Source organism: Taudactylus pleione, unplaced genomic scaffold (genome assembly GCF_031769625.1).
Source record: "Taudactylus pleione unplaced genomic scaffold, aTauple2 ptg000051l, whole genome shotgun sequence".
NCBI lineage: Eukaryota > Metazoa > Chordata > Amphibia > Anura > Myobatrachidae > Taudactylus > Taudactylus pleione.
The window spans coordinates 7114770-7138618 of record NW_028284453.1 but is presented as its reverse complement, the minus strand read 5'-3'; the positions used below and the strand labels follow the sequence as shown (position 1 = coordinate 7138618).

The 23849-nt window shown below is 45.0% G+C and overlaps 1 protein-coding gene across 1 annotated transcript in view; it reads right to left on the bottom strand.

Annotated features, from left to right (window-relative positions):
* The window catches only part of LOC148535501 (paired box protein Pax-6-like), an 83263-nt gene extending 60002 nt beyond the window's left edge, over nucleotides 1-23261 (bottom strand). The window contains exon 1 of the mRNA XM_088462657.1: nucleotides 23186-23261. The gene's annotated coding sequence lies outside the window, so the exon portion shown is untranslated. The remainder of the gene's footprint in view (nucleotides 1-23185) is intronic.
* Nucleotides 23262-23849: the final 588 nt, after the last annotated feature.

Genomic DNA, 23849 nt, shown 5'->3' with positions numbered 1-23849 from the left:
CACGCAGGGAGCTCTCATGTTGCGTGTGCAATCGCAGTGGCTCTTTTATGCACGCCCATGAAATGGCGTTTAAACGGACAGGCATGCTTGCACAGGGGCGTTTTAAGAGAGGAGGGGGCCAGTGTGCAGACTCAGTGTGGGGCCCCTCCTCTTTCGTGTGGCGTCCGGAGGGTGCAGTAGGTTCTGGCTTAGTGCCAGAACCCACTACGCATGCGCGGTTGTCCGGGAAAATGGTGCCTATTTTTCGGGGGCCACAGCAGTACTGCGCATGCGCGAGACACTGGAAAAAAGGCCACCATTTTCCCAGTGATTTTTGCTGCTCTGCAGACAACGGACGGGTAAGTATAAAGACAACGGATGGGTAAGTATAAAGCAGACAATGGACGGATAAGTATAAAGCAGTTGCGTAACTAAGGTGGGTCGAGCAGGGCGTGTGCCGCCGCCGGCCACGGTCCGGCCTGCCCTGGTTAGGCAGTGTAGCGCCGACCGCAGTGAGTGCGGTCAGCGCTACACATTTACACAGGACCGGCACTAGGCTTCCCAGCGCCAGTCCTCTGTTGCATAGCTGAGCCCCTTCCCTCCCCCTGAGCGCTTGCCCAATATCGCCAGGAGGAGGGTGGGAGGCGGACTCAGGCTGTGCTAACACACACATCGCCACCAGTGCGGCAGCGATGTGTGTGTTCACCAGCAGCCAATGAGAGTCAGACAGACACTCATTGACTGCTGCAGCACCCACTGCAAGAGCCGGGCTGGGGCTCACTCATGAGCTCCGTCTTCCGGCTCATGCAGTGGGTAATGGGAGAGACGTCATGACGTCTCAGCCATAATGCTGAGCGCGCCAGCCCGGGAGGACTGACGTGCAGCGGCGGCGGGAGCGGTGTCCGAAGCCAGAGCGTGGATTCAGGTAAGTGTATTTATTTATTTATTTTAACGTGTCTGCACTACTGGGGGCACAACGGGGGAGGGGGTGGCTACTACTGGCGGCACCATTACTGGGGGGGGACCTCTACTGGGGGTGGGACCCTACTGGTGTCTACTGCTGGGGGGGGCTCCTACTGGGGACACTTCATCGGGAGGGGGAACCTCTACTGGGGACTACTACTGGGGGGGGAAACTAATACTGGGGGCACTATATAAGGGGCTTACTACTAGGGGCACTGCTCTGGGAGGACCACTACTGGGGGCAATAATAGGAAGGACCACAACAGGGGGCACTTTAAAAGGGGCATTGAATAGGGGGGATCACTACTCGGGGTCTGCATAAGGGGGACCACTACTGGGGGCATGGCATGGGGGGGACTACTACTGGGGGCACTATTTAAAGGGCACTGCATAAGGGGGGTACCACTACTGGGGGCACTGGATTGTGGGGACTGCTACTGGGGGCACTATATAAGGGGGGCTGCATAAGGAGGACCACTACTGGGGGTACTGTATAAGGGTCACTACTATGGGCCTGCATAAGAGGGACCACAACTGGGGACATTGCATACTGGGGGTACTGTATAAGGGGCACTACTGGGGTTAAGGTGCATAGGGATAGGAATGTTCTGAGAGACGATAAAGGGGGTGTGTCATGTTGACACTCCCCATTTTTAAGTGACCACGCCCATTTTTCACCTTAGGCGCGCCCACAAGGGGGGGGGGGAACCTCATTTTCAAATTTGCCCTGGGCTCCAAATACCCTAGTTACACCACTGGTATAAAGACTAAATGGGTGCAGGGTGTGCGGTGTGGGTTCCCCTGTACCCATGTGCACTGCACGCCCTGCACCCATTATAGATACGCCCCTGCGTCTGACTTTTTCTGACCTCCCCCCGTCACCACCCCCAAATACTCACAGCCTGTCACTCACTCTGCGATGGATTCCTTTGTGCATGTGTAATTGCAGCACAATCACAGTGCAGCTTAAACTCATGCGCAATGGCTAGCAATCGCTCAATCTGTGTACGTAGCTGCATTTGCGATCGCTGATTAATCAGGCCCTTAATTTTTAAGTCAAGTGTAATCATAATGATGGAATGATTGTAACATTACCCATCTACTATGATTTCAGTGGGACAGTCCTTTTTTTCGGGCACTGTCCTGCTGTCCCACTCACAGGCTGCAGTGTCCCGTGGGCGGGTGGGTGTTTGATGCAGAGCAGCATGTCACTCTGTCACATGCTGCTCTGCATGCGCGCTTCATGCACACTGTGCAGGGAGATGCTGAGTGCTGGGCAAGCCCCCAGCATGGCAAGAAAGAGAAATGGACGTGCCCCCAAAATGTCCTACACCAGGGACGTGTCCTTGTGGGTACGAGTATACATCCCCTTTCCCAATGTGGGACTTTAAAATGTTGCGAGGTTTGCTATACTAGGGTTGTAGTTGGCATCCCGAAGGTAAGTATCGGGGTGCAGGGGGAGGGTAGCGGGGTAAGTATCAGGGTGCAGGGGGAGGGTAGCGGGGTTAGGGTTAGGCACTAAGGGGAGGGTTAGGGTTAGGCACCAGGGAGGGAGTCCCCTGCCCGCATCCACCTCGCTCCAACCCACACAGTGTGTGGCAGCTAGTAACTGTGGCTGGCCCCTCCTCTGGGAACAGCCCTGCGCCCTTCTCCCCTCCCACTTCATATGTTTTCCCCCTTCGTACTTTCTCTCTCCCCCCTTGGACCCAAACACTGCCCCTCACAGCACACCCACTCCTTCACAATACACCTCCCATTTCCCCCCGGGTTCAGCTGAAAATGACCCTCCATGCACAGCCTCAGCCAGGGTGGGAGGTCTGAGTGGATACTCTCTCTTCATCTTCTTTATGTAGGTAAGTCACTCACATGTCACAGTTATGTTTCAGGGGTATATTTATTATACACATTTTGTGGGAAATTTACCGGGAGAGGGAACCTCCGGTTCCCACCCCGGTAACAGCCACTCGCACATGCGCTGTCTAATGAACGCGCTTGCGCAGGTCCGCAGCATAAAGTAAAGCAATCACTGATGCGGTCACTTTACTTTACACATCGCAGGATCGGGCTCCTATCAGAGCACCTGTCTGTGATTTTAATATATCTGGGTGGATATTCATTTCTGATTGTTGTGAATAGTGCATACTTGCCGACAATCAGCTCCAGCCTTCCGGGAGGGAGCTGATTGTCGGCTAATAGCGGGGGGCGGGGCCGTCTATTGGGTGGCGGAGCGGCCATTTTGGGTCACACTGGGGGCGGAGCCGCACGATCGCGTCATCGTGACTCCGCCCCCTCTTCACAATGCCGCGATTTTCGGCATTGTGAAGCGGGGCGGGGCCACGATGACTCGATTCTGCGCGAATCGCGTCACCAGGCCCCTCGCTGCGGGGATTTCTGTTTTTTTCAGGGAGGAGGTGGGGAGGGTGTGAGACTTCCAGGAGGCTTGCCTGCCTTTCCGGGGGGCCGGGAGCGGCACCCGAAAATCGGGAGGCTCCCGGCCAAATCGGGAGGGTAGGCAAGCCTGGAATAGTGGCCATAAGAAACTCTGGGGTATATTTGCAAAAGTGAGAGTTTTTAGAAGTGGAGATGTTGCCCATAGCAACCAATCAGGTTCCAGCTATCATATTCTAGAAGTTGCAAGTTAAATGTTAAGTAGAATCTGATTGGTTGCTATGGGCAAGATCTCCATTTCTAAAAACTCTCACTTTAGTAAACATACCCCTCTCTTTCTTGTGTCTAAAACCCAATAAATAATAATGGTATGCATATAAATGGTAGGTATGTATATATAAATATATAGGGGTGCTAAAATGAAATTATATCTCCCCCCCCCAACCTAAAAACATTCTGACGCCCCTGACCACACCCACTTTAACAGTTATTGTGTGACGAAAGAAGCTTTTATAAAACAAAAGGGCGGGACGCACTATGATGATAAATGTGGACAAGCCTCAGACAATGCAGTTTTCGGAGGTTTGACTGCATTTCGAATATGTACCAGGCACTGGAAAGTGAAGTTTTACAGAGCTTGGAACCGATAGGTACAGATGGCATTGCCTAATAGAAGCCAATGGGCATCTCTTCGGAGTTTTCCCCGAGAAGGATCCAATATGACCCCTCCCAGGGTCAGCCGTGCATACGCCAAGGGACTCCCGGGTAATAAACCCGGAGGGGGTTGGGTATAATAGATCGACACTAAAGAGCTTGACACTGTATAGGTCGGTCAACAGTCAATAGGTCAACATGGACAAAAGGTCGACATGGACAAAAGGTCGTCATGGATGCAGGTCGACAGGCACAATAGGCCGACAGTGTCAGGAGGGGGAATGTCAAGTAAATCCAAACAACTGCCACTGAACTAGTAGTATTAATTATACTGAAATCTGCAGTTTCTATATAAGGGTAATTACTAACCCCCAGAGAAATGTAAGTATTTTATATTATATTCGGCCGACTGGTATATATATTAAACTATATATATTATTTTTATTGAATAAATTTCAGCGCTTCTATTGATATATATTTTACATACATTTTTTGTTTGTTTTCTAACCCTAATCTACAACCTAACCCTAACCCTCCCCTGATGCCTAACCCTAACCCTCCCCTGATGCCTAACCCTAACCCTCCCCTGATGCCTAACCCTAACTATCCCTTTTAGTGCCTAACCCTAACCGTCCCTCCTAGTGCCTAACCCTAACCATCCCTCCTAGTGCCTAACCCTAACCGTCCCTCCGAGTGCCTAACCCTAACCGTCCCTCCTAGTGCCTTAACCCTAAATGTCCCTCCTAGTGCCTAATCCTAACCGTCCCTCCTAGTGCCTAACCCTAACCGTCCCTCCGAGTGCCTAACCCTAACCGTCCCTCCTAGTGCCTTAACCCTAACTGTCCCTCCTAGTGCCTAATCCTAACCGTCCCTCCTAATCCCTAATCCTAACCGTCCCTCCTAGTGCCTAGCCCTAACCATCATTCCTAGTGCCTAACCCTCACCATCCCTCCTATAGTGCCTAGCCCTAACCGTCCCTCCGAGTGCCTAACCCTTTGATAAGTGCCTAACCCTAAACCGAGAAAAACAAAAACATGTTGACCATTTTGTGTTGACTATTCCCACGTTGACCTTTTATACCTGCCGATCTTTTGTATCGGCTGACCTAAACCCATGTCGGCCTTTTGTGTGTCAACCTTTTGTACCTGTCGACATTTTGTCTCTGTCGACCTATTGACTGTCGAGCAATTGGTGTTGACCTATACAGTGTCAGCATTTTTAGTGTCAACCTTCCAACCAGGACGCACCCAGAAGTCCGCACACTGCAAATGACAGCTCTTATCGGAAGAGCTGTCCTTTGCTTAAATGATCATGCGTTAGTAAACGCTGGTATGCATGCGATCACTGGTGGGATGCATTACATCTAAAATGCAATGCTTGATTCATCCTGCACAGACAGTTTTCTGGTGCAATTAGACCAAGGTATACTAAAAACAATTGAGTCACTGCTACTGCGGCATCCCGACAGTCAGAATCCCGACACATTTCTATAGGTATAACCCTAACCCTTCCAGTGGCAAACGCAGGATTTCTAAAGGGGGGTTTCCAAATGCTTGATTTTAGAAAGAGTGTGGCCAGTCCATGAACGAGCTTTAATTAATATGCGTCATACAAAGTATATTGTGTGGCATAATTCCAGCATGTACAGGACCAGCGATCACAATAAGCCATTAAATGTGGCAGTAGGACCATCCTGCCTGAGCTGAATGTTTTTATTTCAGATGTGGGCACCATTCCAGAGCATGGGAGCAAGTCCGGGAGTCTGGGGGAGCAGCAGAAGAACCTAGCACTGCCCTGGACATATATGCAGAGCCGTAACTAGACTTTTTGGTGCCCTGTGCAAGAAAAAGCATTGGCGCCCCCCTCATTTTTCAAAGGGACATAATGCACCCAAAATAGGGCCATGGCCTCATGGGGAAGTGCCAGGGAAGAGATAGGAGAGGCCAGGGGATGCTGGGGATGAAATAAGAGGAAGCTATAAGCAAGAATGATATTAAACAGAAATGTGACAGGCCCAAACAGCGCCCCCTGACCTGTGGTGCCCTGTGCGATGGCACCGGCTGCACTACCCTAGCTACGGCCCTGCATATATGTACAGATTGCTCTCGTTATGAAGTGGATAGTGTATTAATAATTAACCCTATTAATGTTCTGTAGCTGTGCACCCCTAACAGTGCATGTTTTCCAGATCTCCTAGTTGATGCACAGGTGTGTATATTACTGAATGACACGTTAAAAGATCCACATGTGGTGCTAATTATTTAATTTATGATACTGAAAAGAACATGCAGCACTAGTAACATTCTATTATATTACTATTTCTATTGTGGTCATGGTGTGGACTGGGGGGGAGGGGGGTTTCCAGGCAACCGGAAACCCCCTCCTGCGTTTGCCTATGCCTTCCGTCCCACAACCTAACCCTCCTGTCCCACAGCCTAACCCTCCCGTCCTGCAGTCTAACCCTAACCTTTCTGTCCTGCAACCTAAGCCTCCTCTCCCGCAGCATAACCGTAACCCTTCCGTCCTGCAGCCTGACCCTAACCCTCCCGTCCCACAGCCTAAGCCTAACTCTCCCCCTAACCCTAATACTTAGGTTGGTATTGTGACCCATGGCATCCTGACTGTCGGGATGCTGACTACATCCCTTACAAAGTTATACACTGCCATATGCCTTTGAAGGACAGAAAATGAAAGATGTTTGTAAACAGAGAAATCTATACCATATACACACTGAGCATGTTATGCTGCAATGCATACTTGTCCTTACTATTACAAATCTGTACATATCTGGTAAAATGAAAATATGAGGTACATTTTCATATTTTCATGCAGCCCACATCACAGGCCCTCGGGAGCTGATTCAGACCCGCTTGCTAAGAAGCGATCGCTCGTAGCTGGCCGATATTTGCAATCTGCGCATGCATATGTATCGCAATGCGCGTGCGCAAACCACTGCGAAAGATCGGGAAGCGATCGCTCGGCCAGCATAGACAGCTGAGTTGAATGAGTCACAGGAGAGGCCGTTTGTGGGTGGTAACAGGGCAGGCCACTAGAAACGGGGGAGAGGAGGTACGAACGCAGGCGTGTCTGAGTGTTTCAACACCGTTTCAGAGCTGTGTATAATTAACAGGCAGCGTCATTGTACACGTCACCTGGTTGTATTTCACACTGAAGTGATTGCAGTGCTTGCGGCAAGGTAAAGTCAACCTCAAGCGCTGCGAGCACATCCGATGGTGCTCGATGTACCAATGTTTTCATGCACTTCCAGGAGATGACATGCGCCAGTGGGCGTCTTATGAATGGCTGGTGGGCGTCTGCATACACAAAGTGATCGCACGCCAAGACATAGTGGGCGTGCTAATGACTTGCCTTAAGAATCCCTGCCTTGCTGGGCGTGCGTTAGATTTGCATACGGTGGGAGCGAGCGAAAGCATCTAGCAAGCGGGTCTGAATCAGCTCCTCAGTTCCTACAACTGATCACCCGTGATGTGCAATGCTAACTTAAATGTTTGGCAATAGTAAGACAAGCATCTTTTTGTTTTGTGTCTATATAGGGCATTTATATTGCTGGTACCATATAAGGATAATCATGCCCCCCATAACTATTAATGTTTCTCTTATGCCGGAATAATGAATCCAATTGATCGCTGGTGTCCCAAGTCGTCAAGTAAGGTTTGTCACATTCGAGGGTGCGTAACCGGGAGTCAAGTAACGCATTTCGCCCCTTCAAAAGGATTGGCTCTTTCAAAGAGTCTTTCGGTTCAGCTATCAGTTGGATTCATTATTCCAAGTGCGGAGTTCCCATATATACTGAGTTCCGAATAGGCTCCCTGCAGCATTTAGAGCCGTTCTCAGCCTGCAAACGCCAGGGGCGGTGGCATTACTGGTGCAACGGAGCCCGACTTCAAACGCGGAGAGAACAACTATCGGAAGCCGGACTCACATTAAGGACCCGGTAACTATTTGGATACTCGGAGCACATTGAATTATACTTTCCCAGTTGTGCTGTCAGTATTTACTGTGAGTTTATTCACATTTCAGTGGAACTTAACACATTTACATGTTAATATTTTATGGATCTCAAATGAAATGGGCAATACCGGCATTTCTAATAGGCAAACAAATGACTACAATTAAATGTTGTCATTAAGGTAACAGACATTGATTTGAATCATTACAATCATCCAAAACATTATTGAAATGATCTGTCACTTTTATATTGATATGTACAAACACTTATTGAGATATTTTTTAATGTTCTATATGTGATTAATATATATATATATTGTTTTACAATTTCTGGCTGATACCTTTTCTGCTATCTCACAATTTTTATTGGTTATAGTTATTAGCGCAGTCTCTTATTTCTCTTTATTTTATATGTATTTTTAATTCAGTGATCACAAGCTCAGTATTAACACTTTCCAGGTTTAATAATTATGTGAAAAGATTCTGTAGTAATATTTCTATTAGAGGTATGCAGTCGGGAAGCCGGCGGACGTAAGCCCGACAACCGGCTTCCAGACTGCTTTATCCCGGCGAGGGTTAAATGACAGGCGTCTACTTCTAGACGCCTGGCATTTTATTGACGCCGGGAGACCAGCGCCGCTGTGGACAGCCGCAGGGGGGAGGTTTAGGTTTAGGGTTCCCGGGGGACTTAGGGTTAGGCACCCCGCCGGGAGGTTAGGGCTAGGCTAGGGGGAGGGAGGGTTGAGGTTAGGCACCCCCGGGGGGGGGGGACTTAGGGTTAGGCACCCCCCCCGGGGGACTTAGGTTTAGGCTCTTGTGTCCGGCGGTAATTCGTATGTGTTCCATATTAGAGGATACAAGTTTTCTAAAACTTTTATCAGCACCAAAGTTATTCTAATTATTATACTACGCAGAGCTACAGATACCCTGCGTGATTGATCAAAAGGGAGACCACCTGTGTTTGCATGTTATTACTAGAGTTACGGTATAAAGCACCTTTCATGTTGGGGTAACTTTTACTTTATTTGTTTTTATACCACAGTCTTATACCACTTTTATACTGGCCAAATAAACACGGGTTATTACCGTGTCAACCCGGGTCGCAGCTCAGTGTAAAAGAGTTCCCGAAAAAAAACCTGGGTCCAGTGACCAGGAAATCCAGCCTGGGTAGTGAGCAAGGTCGGACCAGGGAAGACAAGGCAGTGTAAAGGAGTGATCCGGGTAATCTGACCCAGACCCATTTACAGCATAGGAACAGTCAGCTCACCGGCACTTGGAGATGATGTCATCTAAAAGCGCCAGCAGGAAACTTAACACTACACCTGTGCGCAGTGTAAACGGCCTGACCCAGGTTGTGAACCACAATGTGAATGGGGGTCTGTCCCAGTTTGGAACCGTGTTCCAAATCCCGGGTCAGACCCAGGATTTTGGTGTAAAAGGGGTGTTAGTTGCATGTGTGTATAGGGGGTGGGGGTTGTCACTTGTCAGTAAAATGTTTGCCTATCAGTAGGGAAAAGAAAGCTCAGTAAAACCTCTAACAGGACTGAATGTCACATACTGTACCATTCATCTTGCCAATCATGGTTTCAATCCAGGCCACCTTTTTACTGTCAATGTTACTTCTATTTTCATTTTTGATAGAGTTTAGAATTGTATATGTGTCAGTAAAAAGTGTCAGCAATTTTTTTTTATCTAAAATTGTTAGTAAATAATATTTTGCAACATTGGTGTCTGGATCATCATCTGCTTACAAGCTCACATGCCTCATTTGCATAAATCCCCCAATGCCCACACCTCTATTATCATTGTGGTTCTGTTAGTTACAGTCCTCAGCTGTAGAGGGGCCACCCAGGGCCGGCTCCAGGGGTCAGAGCACCCTGTGCCGGCTCATCATATGGCGCCCTCTCATCGCGCGCGACCAAATTTGGGGGCGTGGCATAATTACCATAGGCCACACCCCCTATGTGACGTTATTTGGAGGCGTGCCCGCATGGTACGCCTCCAAATAAAGTCAGGCTGGGGGTAAAGCCCAGCAATCCGTCACTGGCTGGGCTTCCCCCAGCCCTCTTCCGTCAGTGAATGGATACCACGCGCATGCGCGCGGCATCCATTCACACTCCGGGGGTCCGGCACAGTTGCGGCGGTGGGGGTCTCCAACCTCCCAATTAGACACTTCGGCCCGCGGATGGAGCAGCGGGACAGTACTGTCCCACTGAAATCGGGATGCTGGGGAAGGGTGCCGCCCTCTAGGGGTGGTGCCCTTGTGCGACCGCACTGGTCGAACACCCCTAGAGCCCGCCCTGGGGCCACCTCACTGCATTACGATGGGACATCAGGAGCTGCGGCTACAGATCATACCTTGGTGCCTCATGGAACCCGCCTTGCTACTGCATATGTTCACAGGAATGACAACATATGATTTCACAGCAACTATGGGCAACTTCTCCACTGTTTTCACAGCTTGATACATCAACCCCTTAGTATCACAACAGTAATGGATTGTAACTGGCAGGTAACAGAGGGGAGGCTATAGAGTCACACAAAGATGTGTTTTATCAGAGTGTCGCAGGCGTGATGCTGAAAGCGGTGGAGTACAAAGGCGCTGAACCGCTCACATAGGAGACCTACCCAGATGCAGAAACTGCACCTGCCATAGGTGGCTTCTAAAGACGCCGCACCAAGTGGTGTCTCAGGGTCTTCGGTTGGACATTTGGACGCACAGCTGTACACCAGGGAAGGGCGTTGTAGGGGTATTTGCATAAAAACTCAGATGCGACTGCAACAATAGATGTAGCACATCTGCCTATGACGATAGGCAATGAGAATCAGGCCCATAATGTGCTGAGCCACGTCAGATACCCAATGCATAAAGCTGCACAGTGTCTTTTATCATATAAACATATCTAGAGCTAAGCTAATGTGCAGAACCAAATCTGGAGCTATGCTAATGTGCAGAGTCATTTCTGGAGCCAAGAATAATATTGAGAACCATATCTGGAGCTAAGCTAATGTGCAGAGTCATATCTGGAGCCAAGGATAATATGCAGAACCATATCTGGAGCTATGCTAATGTGCATAGTCATATCTGGAGCCTATGGTAATATGCAGAGCCCTATCTGGAGCCAAGGAAAATATGTAGAACCATATCTGGAGCTAAGCTAATGTGCAGAGTTATATCTGGAGCCTAGGGTAATATGCAGAGTCCTATCTGTAGCCAAAAATTTGCATAAAAACTCAGATGCGACTGCAACAATAGATGTAGCACATCTGCCTATGACTGAGAATCAGGCCCATAATGTGCTGAGCCATGTCAGATACCCAATGCATAAAGCTGCACAGTGTCTTTTATCATATAAACATATCTAGAGCTAAGCTAATGTGCATAGCCCTATCTGGAGCCAAGTGTAATATGCAGAACCATATCTGGAGCTTAGCTAATGTGCAGAGCTATATCTGGAGCTAAGCTAATGTGCAGAGCCATATCTGGAGCCTAGGGTAATATGCAGAACCATATCTGGAGCTAAGTTAATGTGCAGAGCCATATCTGGAGCCAAGGATAATATGCAGAACCATATCTGGAGCTAAGCTAATGTGCAGAGCCATATCTGAAGCCTAACGTAATATGCAAAGCCCTATCTAGAGCCAAGGATCTTATGCAGAACCATATCTGGAGCTAAGCTAATGTGCAGAGCTATATCTGGAGCCAAGAATAATATGCAGAACCATATCTAGAGCTAAGCTAATATGCAGAGCCATATCTGGAGCCATGGCCAATATGCAGAGACATACAAACATGCCCTTGTGTCCCCCATCCTTAAAAAACCTACCCTTGATTCTAACATACTCTCCAACTACTGACCCATCTCTCTCCTCCCTTTTGCTTCCAGACTCCTTGAGCGTATTGTATACAACCGCCTTACCACCTTTCTTTCCTCCCACTCCCTTCTTGACTCACTTCAATCTGGCTTCCGTTCTCTCCACTCCACTGAAACTGCCCTCACGAAAGTATGCGATGACCTCCTTGCTGCCAAATCCAAGGGCCACTACTTTCTGCTCATTCTCCTTGACCTCTCTGCTGCATTTGACACCACCCTCTCCTCCAGAAAATCCTTCACTCTCTTGGTCTATGTGACACTGCCCTATCCTGGCTGTTCTCCCACCTCTCTGATTGTTCTTGTCTGTCTCCTCTCATGACTCCCCCCCCCCCACTTCCACTAACAGTAGGAGTTCCCCAAGGTTCTGTTCTTGGACCTCTCCTATTCTCCCTATATACATCCTCTTTAGGTGAACTCTTATGACCTCCAATATCATCTCTATGCTGATGATGCTCAAATCTACCTTTCCTCCCCTGACCTCTCCCCCTCTCTCCTCACCCGTATCTCCAACTGTCTCTCTGCTAACTCTTCCTGGATGTCCAAGTGCTTTCTTAAACTTAACATGTCTAAGACTGAGCTGATCATCTTCCCACCCTCTTCCATTAACTCATATCCCACAATTTAATTATCTATTGATGGCACAACTATCTCCTCTAACCCCAAAGTGCGCTGTCTTGGAGTTATCCTAGACTCCTCACTCTCCTTTAACCCACACATTCAGCACCTCTCGCAGTTCTGCCGTTTCCATCTCAAAAATATTTCCAGGATTAGACCCTTCCTCACCTTGGATGCTACTAAGACCATCATCCACTCAATGGTCATCTCCAGATTGGACTATTGTAACCAGATTGGACGTCTCTCCCATAGTGCGCATGGAGAGACCCGGAAGCTGGAGTTCAGAAGAGAACTCCAGCCTCCGGCTAACGCGTCGCTGCAGGGAAGGAGCCGGGCGTCCGGCTTAGAGCCTCCTTGCGGCACAGCCAGGCATGCATATGAATGATTCATATGCATGCCCGGCTGTCCGTCCATTACCCCCAGGAATTTAATTTTTACCCCATGTGAGGTAATTTACCCCTGTTCCCTGACCACTGATGCCCCCGAATAGCCCTACTGAAGGTATTTGGGGTACTTAAATGCTCTCAATAGCTGCTAATTAGCGTCTTTGCACAAGTGGTGAAGAATAGCATTTAGCAGGTTATTTTTGGAGAAAATAATTAGTCCCAGCATGAAAATGGGTGAAAGCATGGTTAAAAATCGCAAAAGTGAAGTTTTAAAAAACCTAAAAAATGCACCTTCAGCAAGCACCTCCAATCAAAAAAACACATCCCCCATACTTGCAAACCCCCCAAAAGCTTATTTTGCTACTTTTTAATTTTGTACCCCAACTTTGTACTTTTTTGCCCCCTTTTTCAAAGTAATTTTTTGGGGTGTCCTTCATTTTTTTTAGGATTTTTTGGAGGCAGTTATGCTTTGGGGAGCTGTCCCAAGGGTGCAGAGTGCTTTCCCCATGTTTGTACCCCAAAGCCGCAATTCTGCACTTTATTCACCACCTGTTCATCTTTTTCGCCTATTACATTGCATTTCGCGTACGCGAAAACTATTTGGAATTGAATACGCAGAAAAGTCTCCGCCTGGCGAAATTACGTCATACGCGATACTTTTTCGCGGGAAACGGCTTTTCAGGACTACTGGCCTGATTCAGCAATGGACAGAATAACAATGCTTCATGCAATCAGCTTTGCAATTCTGCCCTTGCGATTATGTAAATTCAGCAGGAGGCGTCACGTCTCCCGTATGCGTTAATGATCTGACCTGCGTACATGGACGTAGCATTGGATTATCTGCGTGATCCCTGGTCGGATCCACGCAGGCTGCCGTTCGCAGATGTCCAAAAAAGACCAGGAATTCTCCATCTGCCGACGAAGATTCTGGCCTCTTCCCTCCCCCTTCCCCAATGATGGCGACACGGCTTTGTTTTGGAAAATGGAGGTCGTCGCCACCCCCTCCTCGCCCCCAAAAGGCAGCAGACTGTCAATCACTGAACATAAAGCACATTGAATTTAATGACTGCTCTGTATATAATACATGCTGATCACACCCACTTTAGCAAAATTCAGTAGGGGGGAGGCACTGTAGTGTAGGCATGCACCGGGAGCCATGGCTTCATGCTACACCTCTGACAACACTCCTGAACTTCCCTGTGCTCGCTACCATAACATGCCAAGTGTGAAAACATGCAATATATACCCACAAAACTGACTTGCGTTAAACTTTGCATCAACCACGGAGTCTCTTCTCAAATGACCTATTCGTGACAGATCTTAATAGAAAAGGGTCAAATATGTTATTGTCACAAGAAGTGATGGAAGGGATAGTAAATGACGTGCCATATAGTAAGTACAGGAACCAGTGATAACTAAGCTGCAGAGAGGAGAGAATGCTGTAATGAGAATAAAGCACGGGTGAGACTGTACAGGCTTTAGCTCTCCCTGTTACTGGTCAGTATGCCAAGCTCAAATCATACTCAATATCTGATTTTAATTAACCTCACAAGCATATACATCAACTCCTGCTACCCATCCACGTGAGGTTAAACCATGTCCGAGCACAAAAGCAGTGGTGGACCAGATGATTGGAGATGTGGCAGCCTATTATCCAATGTGACAGGGCCATGTTATCATGATTACGCCATGATATTTTAGCTGAGAGCAACACACAGCCCATGCTGTCCTTTGTGAGTGCAAAACTTGTCATCCATCAAATATTTGTATTTTTATGATAATTGTCACAGACAATATAACAGCCTATGATGCAATTCAATAATTCATCAATGTTTATGTAAAATATTATATTAATGGGTATTTTGTGTCATTTCTGCCTTGGTTATCAGTTATTTTAGGCTTTGAAAGTATCTCTGCAATATATTAGAGATTTCCGCAGACCCCCGTGTTTTAGTTTTGGAATCAGATAAATATCGATATAAACAGCTAAACTGTCCGAATCCAAAACCCGAGTTCGGTTTTTAAATCGAACCGAATCGGCAACAGATCCGAACCACCAATAGATTCGAAACCAGGACTCTGCTCGAACCAGGACACAAAAGTGAATCCGTACCTTGACCCGGTTCTACTCGGAACCCCTAAATTCTGATGTGTTTGGATTTCAGAAATCCAGACCTGCACATCTCTACAATATATTGCAATGGATAACTAGCAATAAATCCACTGTGAATAGCATAGTAACCAACTCTTCATTGCTACATCAACAAGCCATGATGTCAGTGATTTTTATTGTCTGTGTAATGTACGTATATAATGCTGAATATTATCAATATTAGCTTGTTTATATAAAGCAGGTATGATTGTAGGGTTAGTGTTATGTACCTGTACATTGCTCTGGGTATGCGAACTGCGACATGAAATAGGTGTGACAAGGACATTAATTCGCCCGTTTCTAAATTTGTACTATTCATCCACCCCAAGCATAATATGGTCTTATGGATGTTATCCAGGGTTCAAAATTGTTGTAATTCTGTACACATGCGCTGTGTACATGACAGCTGGTCTGAATCTATGAAACATGCTATCACTTACTTTGATCGTGCAAGGACATCAGTGCTTTATCAATCACTAACGGAAATAATATCAAATGAACCTAGTCTGGAGAGTGGGCAGCGCACCGCGAATGCGTAACAGGTTTATGCCACTGCTCGACCTATCAGAATCAAGTTTATGTACTTAAATTGTAGCACATAGATATCAAGACCATTCATATACATTGAATGAACTTCCAATAAATCTAAATTAATTTCATATTATTGGACTGACAGTTGGTAGAACTTGCACCAAAGGGATATTTTTCTCCTGCACATTGGAGCCAAATAAACACACATATGTACATACATGTAGACGTGCAATTTGGACATTAAAGAAAAACAACTACATCTGATTTTGCCAAGGCTAACCAGGCTATCATCCAGGCTTATGTGTGTACCCAGCGACGGGACAACGCGATGGAACGATGCATCTCGCCATCCGAACACACTGCAAGATGCAGTGAGGGATGGGCTGATGTGTGATTTCATGCTGCATTTGGCAGCATGACGTCGTTCAGCACATAAGATGAATGACCTGGGGGCATGCGTGATGGGGCGTACACACTGTGATCTGCATGATAAATCGCTCCGATCCACATCGTAAAAATATATTGTGCAATGGATTGTGTAGTGTGTACCCAGCTTTAGAATAATCCTGGATGATAAGGAAAAAAAATAGTTCTTTATTAAATAGCCTAAAGCAACTGCAATAAGCTGACGATGGCATTGGCAGACTTGTGTGGCCAGTTAGCAGGCTGCTCACAGTTCTAATATTATCTATAATATCCAATCCAATGAGCGGTGTGTATGTATAGTCAGGCTGGTGATCGGGTGCCATAACTGGATCACCTTGTGTTGTGGAAAGATAAATGTTATCACAGTTTTCAGCTTATTTGACTATTAAATAGCTTTATATTACTTGCTGTTTTGCTGTGAGGCTTCTCCTCCGAGTCTGTCAGCTCGCATACATAACTAGAGATCCATTGCATTACCCTTTACTTCAACATATATATCCTCCAAAATGGCCGTTCTGTGCCCTCAGGATCCACTGAGCTTGTGGGACATGTGTGTGGGGTCATCAGCTGACTTGTACATAGATGCAGCATTTATGTGGCCCAACTGCCTGCAAATTTGATTGTATGTTGACTGGGCCAAACGGTATGCAGTCGGGAAGCCGGCGGATCTAATCCCGACAGCCGGCTTCCCGACTGCTTAATCCCGGTGAGGGTTACAGACGCCTGTCATTTTACCATCGCCGGGAAACCGGCGCCCGGCATCCTGATCGAAGGGACGCCGGGTGCCGAGCGCGGGTAGACGCGCGGGGGGGGGAGTTAGGTTTAGGGTTCCCGGGGGGGACTTAGGGTTAGGCATTCCCCCGGGAGGTTAGGGTTATGCTAGGGGGAGGGAGGGTTAAGCACTCCCGAGGGGGGACTTAGGGTTAGGCGGCGGGGAAGGTGGGGGTTAGGTTTAGGCACTTAGAGGGGGGATTAGGGTTAGGCACTTGGGGGAAAGTTAGGGTTAGGCACACCTAAGGGAGGGTTAGGGTTAGGGGAGGGAATTAGGTTAGTCAATACTTACCTTAGGGACGATCTGGATTTTCACCCATGTCGGGCAGCCGCTGTCAGGATTCCGGCGGTCAAACATACCGATTCCGGCCAAACACCCAGACCTGCATATATGTGATTTATGTGTATAGCCTCTATGTCAGGTAACAGCATAGCGGCCAAAATTATACAATCATTGCTGGTCTGTAGCAGAGAGTGCATAAATTTGCCACTGGGACAACATACGCAGCTTGAGTACTTACTGTGTGTGACGAGGTTAGCAATTTCTGAGTAAGGTCAGACCTGTTGTAATTGAGCGTGAGGGGCCGATGTTACACGATGTTCCCGATGTATACGCAGGACTGCAAGGTATTGCGGATGTGAGGTAGCGGTAGTGGGCGTCTCTATGCTGCTGTGCCACGGCTTTGTGACTGCATTCATTTGGATATTTTCGCAGCAGACCTGCGTGCGTAATCTCAGCCGCGATCGCATTAGTGAGTTGTGAATCAGGACCTTAGTGCACTACAATCCCTATCGTTTTGTGTACTCAGCTGGTTTCAATTTACTAAATTGCATGTACATACTCTTCTTTAATGAATACCATCTCTGAAAAAAAAGAAAATGATAATGAAAATGCCACACACTATTCATAATAACAGGTGTTGGGATGAACAGTTAATAAGTAGGGATCTATAAATCCATAAAAGCTGGAATACAATAGCAACATAATGAAAAGAACGTTGAATCATAATATAACATCAGTTTCTTACTACTGAGACTGGTAAAACAGCATTTAAAACACTCAGGCAACAAATACACGTGTTTTCCTTTAAAAGATTCAAATGGTATAAATTAGCTATGGGGGTGCCAGATATAAACATACCCTATTTTGACCCTACCTACCTCTATTTACTGGTAACACCCCTAAACTTTCATAAGCGCTCCCCTGCCAGCACCCCACCATGCTCTTCATATTGCATATAGTATACATAATTATTACTATTATATTTTCACAGGTTTATCCCTGCCTGATGTGCAGTGCCTCGTACAGTTGTCTGTGCTGCCTCCTAGGGTAAGGGCTGAAATGTAGTAACAGCAATGTTAATACTATAGTAATAGCAATGTGTAATAGTACAGGCATTCATACTTTAAAATTTTGTATCCAAGTACACTCATGGCTCCTCCTTCTATAAGGTTTTATCATAATCTATTATTGGTGCAATATTTTGGGTGTACATCGTTTACATTGTGTCATAAATTCATAAACCAATTAGAAAAAAAAAGTTAGATTTAACCATTTTATACGTCCCCAAAATGTATAGTTTGCATCACAAGTAACGAGCAATAACATTACGTCCAATGACTGAACATGTCTGCTAAGCAGTGTTATTCTATAAATCTATGTCATATGTAAACAATTGTCTCATATATCAATGACGTTTAGTACAGAGCAACATCATTCATCATCTTTGGTTATCATTGATTATATTAATTAAGTACTAAATTATATAGTAGTCAACAATGAGATATGCAATATACAGAATTATTAATCCCCTCTTTCCTTATTGAGCCTCTGCTAATCAAATTTCATGGAATTTGTAGAAGTCCTTAGTTTGTTATCATTCATGTATCGCTACGTTTTTATAAATGTGCGTCCTCCCACAAATTCTTATCTGAAAGCAAACACTCCATTTAGTGACAACTTAAACAATATATAATGGTGCTAGTGACCATGCTGTCTACTCAGTAATGATGAAATTATGCGGTGCAATATACAAAAAAACTAATAATTAAATATTCGCGGTATTACATAGGGACTAGTTATGACCGATCTAGGTGGTTGCCTTTAGAATGTTCTGTGGTACTGTTACAGAAAAGCAGTGACTGTAAGCGTGTTCAGTCCCGTCTCTAAAAGCAATGCAGGGAGCAATGTACAGTAAGACTGAGGGGTCTATTTACTAAGTTGTGTTAGGAGATAAGTCACAGGCTGTGTTTGAAAAATGGCAGTTAGGAGCTGATTGGCTGGTACTTTATCACCGTTCACTTTATCTCCTAACCCAGCTCAGTAAATAGACCCCTAAATACCACCAATAGGCATGAATATTGACTCATCTGTGTCAGAGATGGGCACTCTGTGGGTCTACAGCTGTTGTGGAACTCTAAGTGCTAGAATGCGAGGTCTCTGCAAGTTCCACAAGCTTCCATTCTCTGATCTGACTAATAAAACGATATAAAAGTCATGTATTGAATGCAGGAAATAATATAGCACATAAATATGAGATCTATCAGCTGATTGGTTGCCACGTTCTAGTAGCCAAACTACAGCCTCTCTGTACATGTTCCACAATTTTAGCACCATAAAATCCAACAACCGCCATTACAGTCCATGTTTTAAGGATATTTATGCTTGAGCACAGGCAACTTAATTAGTACCTCTGTCAATTTGATTTAACCATCTGGACTCAAACATGGATAGCCTTAAAACCTGGACTGTAATGAGTTGTAAAACTACCATAAACTGTACCGGTAACACAACAAAATGACATTTAATGAACAAGAAAAAACTCAGATTGTTTAGTGACCTTTGTTATTATTGTAGTTATTATTTATTTATTGCGCCACATAAAATGCGTCGCCGTGTGGATGGTTCCCAATTAAGCTACTTAAAATCACTCAGATATGAGTAAAACATTTGCTTGTCAGAAAATCAAATACTAATATTACTAAACAATTCAAAGCATGCAGATGATTTGGCCTATACAATGCTATATAATGGTATATATTCCATTTTACATGAATTTTCATTTTATTTTTACATAGGTATAAATATGAAGTTATTACGTCAGTAAAAGTATGATTGTCAGTAAAACTTTGATTAAAGAACTCCTTTTGGGGTTCACATGACAGTATAACTGGAAGATCTATCAACACTTCACATATATACGTGAAATTGTACGGGAACGTTCATTGCCCTGTTTACATGCTCTGCAGCGTACGAAGCTTCAACAAAACAGTCGCTGTCTTTACCTCCGCGCACACAACAGGATTACAGAACGCTTCTGGGCACATAGCTCATGGGAATCATTCTGTTGTTTATTATGTTGGTGTAAACTGTGACTGGAGAACACTTATCTGCCTGAATAGTCCTGCTCAGACCACTGTCACTGATCGCTAGTGCTAAGCCAGTTCTTCTTGGGTCTGTCCCATTATTACACAAAATATAGTGTTATATAGTGTTTATTTAGCAATAATATCTGCCATTCTCACAGCTGAACCTGCTTCTATAGATGCTCTGTTAGAGCGTTACGGGTCATACATGTACATGGTGACATTAATGTGTGTGTTCAGCGAGCTTTAATGTTTGTTACTAAACAATAAGGGGAAGATTTATCAAATCTTGGAGAGAGATAAAATCAACTTCTGTAATTTTACAGTCTGTGCTACAAAAATGACAGAAGCTGATTGGCTGTTACTTTAGCTTTCTCCAAGATTTGATAAATCTCCCCCTATATATGTAAGCGAATTGACCTGTACACAATTTCTAAGCGTTTGCTTCAATCTCTCTGCAGCGTCCACGAGCATTAACACTCAGTACAACTTATACTAATGAACTAATACACAAGCATTAACACTCGGTACAACTTATACTAATTAGCTAATACACAAGCATTAACACTCAGTACAACTTATACAAATGAACTAATACACAAGCATTAACACTCAGTACAACTTATACTAATTAACTAATACACAAGTATTAACACTCGGTACAACTTATACTAATTAACTAATACAAAAGCATTTACACTTGGTAAAACGTATACTAATTAACTAATAAACAAGCATTAACACTCGGTACAACTTATGCTACTTAACTAATACACAAGCATTAACACTCAGTACAACTTATACTAATTAACTAATACAGAAGCATTAACACTCAGTACAACTTATACTAATTAATACCCCTTTTACACCAGAGCTAAAACCCGGCTTATTGCAGGGTTAACCCAGGTAGCTCCTTGGTGTAAAAGGGTAGAGGGTTGGATCGCTGAGTCAAGTGACGCGGCAATCCACCCCAGGTAACTAGCAGGGTTTAACACAGGAGCAACCTGTGAAACCATGTAGTGTGAACGGCGCGCTCCGGGTCACGATGACCTGGAGTGAGCCGCATGCCGGCCGATTGGTCCGGCTTCAGTGGCGCTTGGAGATGACGTCATCTCCAAGCGTCCACTTCAATGCTGGAAAAGCCGGGTCTGTGCAGACCCGGCTCCGGTGTGAACGGTGCCGAGTCAGGAATATCCTGGGTCGGCGCCAGCTCAATTCCCGGTCTGATCCGGATTGGAACCCTGTTCCAACTCCGGGTCAGATCCGGAATTAAGGTGTAAAAGTGGTATTACTAATACACAAGCATTAACACTCGGTACAACTTATACTAATTACTAATACACAAGTATTAACACTCGGTACAACATATACTAATTACTAATACACAAGCATTTACACTTGGTATAACTTATACTAATTACATACTAATACACAAGCATTAACACTCGGTACAACTTATACTAATTACTAATACACAAGTATTAACACTCGGTACAACTTATACTAATTACTAATACACAAGCATTAACACTCGGTACAACATATACTAATTACTAATACACAAGCATTAATACTTGGTACAACTTATACTAATGGAGTTTTATTGGACTACTCATTAAGACCACAGTACACTATGCTGCAGGGGGCATTGATAACGTAATACTATTGAAAGCGAGAACAAAGAATATGGTTCTGTTAAGCCTGTAACAGGCATTGCTGTTCAACTCCAAATCTAACTTCTTCCAAACAGGGTTCTAATGCCGATTGTGTCCCTTTTTTATCTATCCATTAAAGTGTGTATGTGCTACATTGCCTTATGGATAAGTACCGCAGGAGTTATTGGGGTTCTATAAAACACTACTACTACTAGATCAACATGTTTCATGTGTTTTGTGTTAATATTCTTTGTGTTATGTCACCTGAATATAGCTGTGTGCTGCACATTTGTTCATGTTATATATAATAACGTTCCAAATTGTCACCATTTTCTATTATTGCTGGGTGATAACTACAAGGCCGCTACTTAAATTTCTTTCTATATACATATGTTGCAAAAAATAAAAGCAATCCATACTGTATATACAGAAATAATGTGTCAATTACACACATACACACACAAATGTGTATATATGTATATATATATATATGTGTGTGTGTGTGTGAGTTTATTTGTATACATATATATGTATTAACAACATATATATATGTATTGTACGTATATATGTGTGTGTGTGTATATACTGTATGTATATAAATATATATATATATATCCCTGAGAGCTTACAATAGCTTCCTGACATGTATTGCAGACTACGGTGATTCTCAGATCACAGTAAGGGTCGCCTCCGGTCAATCACACTCCAAACAGGCTCATCAAACAAAACCAACGTGGCCACTGGGCAGCTAACGATAATCACTTGTATTATTCGGAGCCCTCTCTGCAGAGCAGTCAGACCACAGATCTCGTGCCCACCCAAACCGCCAATTACTGTATCTAGCTGGAGGGAAACAGCTCCCAGCTCCCTCGGCTTCTCTAATGCGCCTTGTCCTCTTTTATCCCAAGGTCAAAAGGTTGTCATAGACGGTCAACAGGGATACCAAAACATATAGCGCAATAGACTCAAAAACAAACATTACACAAGGCTTTCATAAGCTTCGGAACACACGAAAGGTGTAGTAATCACAGCAAAAATGTATATATACAATACATCCACCAAGCATTTTTTTAAATCTTCAACTATACTACAACCAAAACAATAACTTAGTAAATAACTTCTTAAAACATAAATAAACTTTCAACAAAGCTTCACAAACCTGTTTAAATTATTGTTTTGCTTTCATACCTCATAAATGCAAATGAAACACACAGAAAAAAATTATAATTATGGACACAATTTAAAGGCTATACTATAGTTCAACGCGATTGTGAGCGTCTATAGAACTAATACACAACATAATTAAACGGATAAAAAATTAAAGTGTAAATGGTGTATTATCCAGTTAATATCTTATCAGCTCCACCAGCTGACAGAACATCCCACGATCCACTATCCCTATGGATCTAATGTGTAAGTCAGGCAGCAGTAGGGAGAGCTATGTCATTCTATCACCTTTCGGAGTCTGGAGTTCTTGGTCGGACCTGGAAAGAGCTCCACACATATGGGTCTTCCTCACCCACAGCTGGCAGCCGCTCCAAATGACTGTGCCACTCTGAAGCCGTAATGAATAAATAAGTTCTGGGAGCTATGAAAAACCAACAGGATGGTTCATCCTGATGACACTTGTACTAACCATTAATGTCATGTTTGAACTTAATTCTACAGAATGGTTGGGGGATGGGTGGGAGAGGAAAAAGAGAGATAGAGAAAGGGAGGGAGCATGGGAATGGATATGGAGAGGGAGGGGAGAGGATAAGAGTAGTAAAGGATTGAAGATGAGAAGAGGAATGAGAACAGCAGTCCCTGAGTATCAGCCATGGTCTGTTGGGTGAAGAGAGAGCCACAAAGGTTTTTGGCAGGGCCTGTCAACTCTCGTCAGGGTCCAAACCAGGCTGCTAATACATAATCACTGAACAAGGCTTTGTATTTGACACACAGCAGAATTAGGCAAAATGCCACTGCCAGCCAGTGGTGTTAGGGGCACACAATTGAGACATACCTGCTCTATGACAGCAGTTTACCGCGCTGGACCATCAATGTCTCCCCTACACCACCTATTCCATTCATTTCCATCTCATGCTGTTTGACATGTAGCGCAAGGATCCTAAAAGTTTAT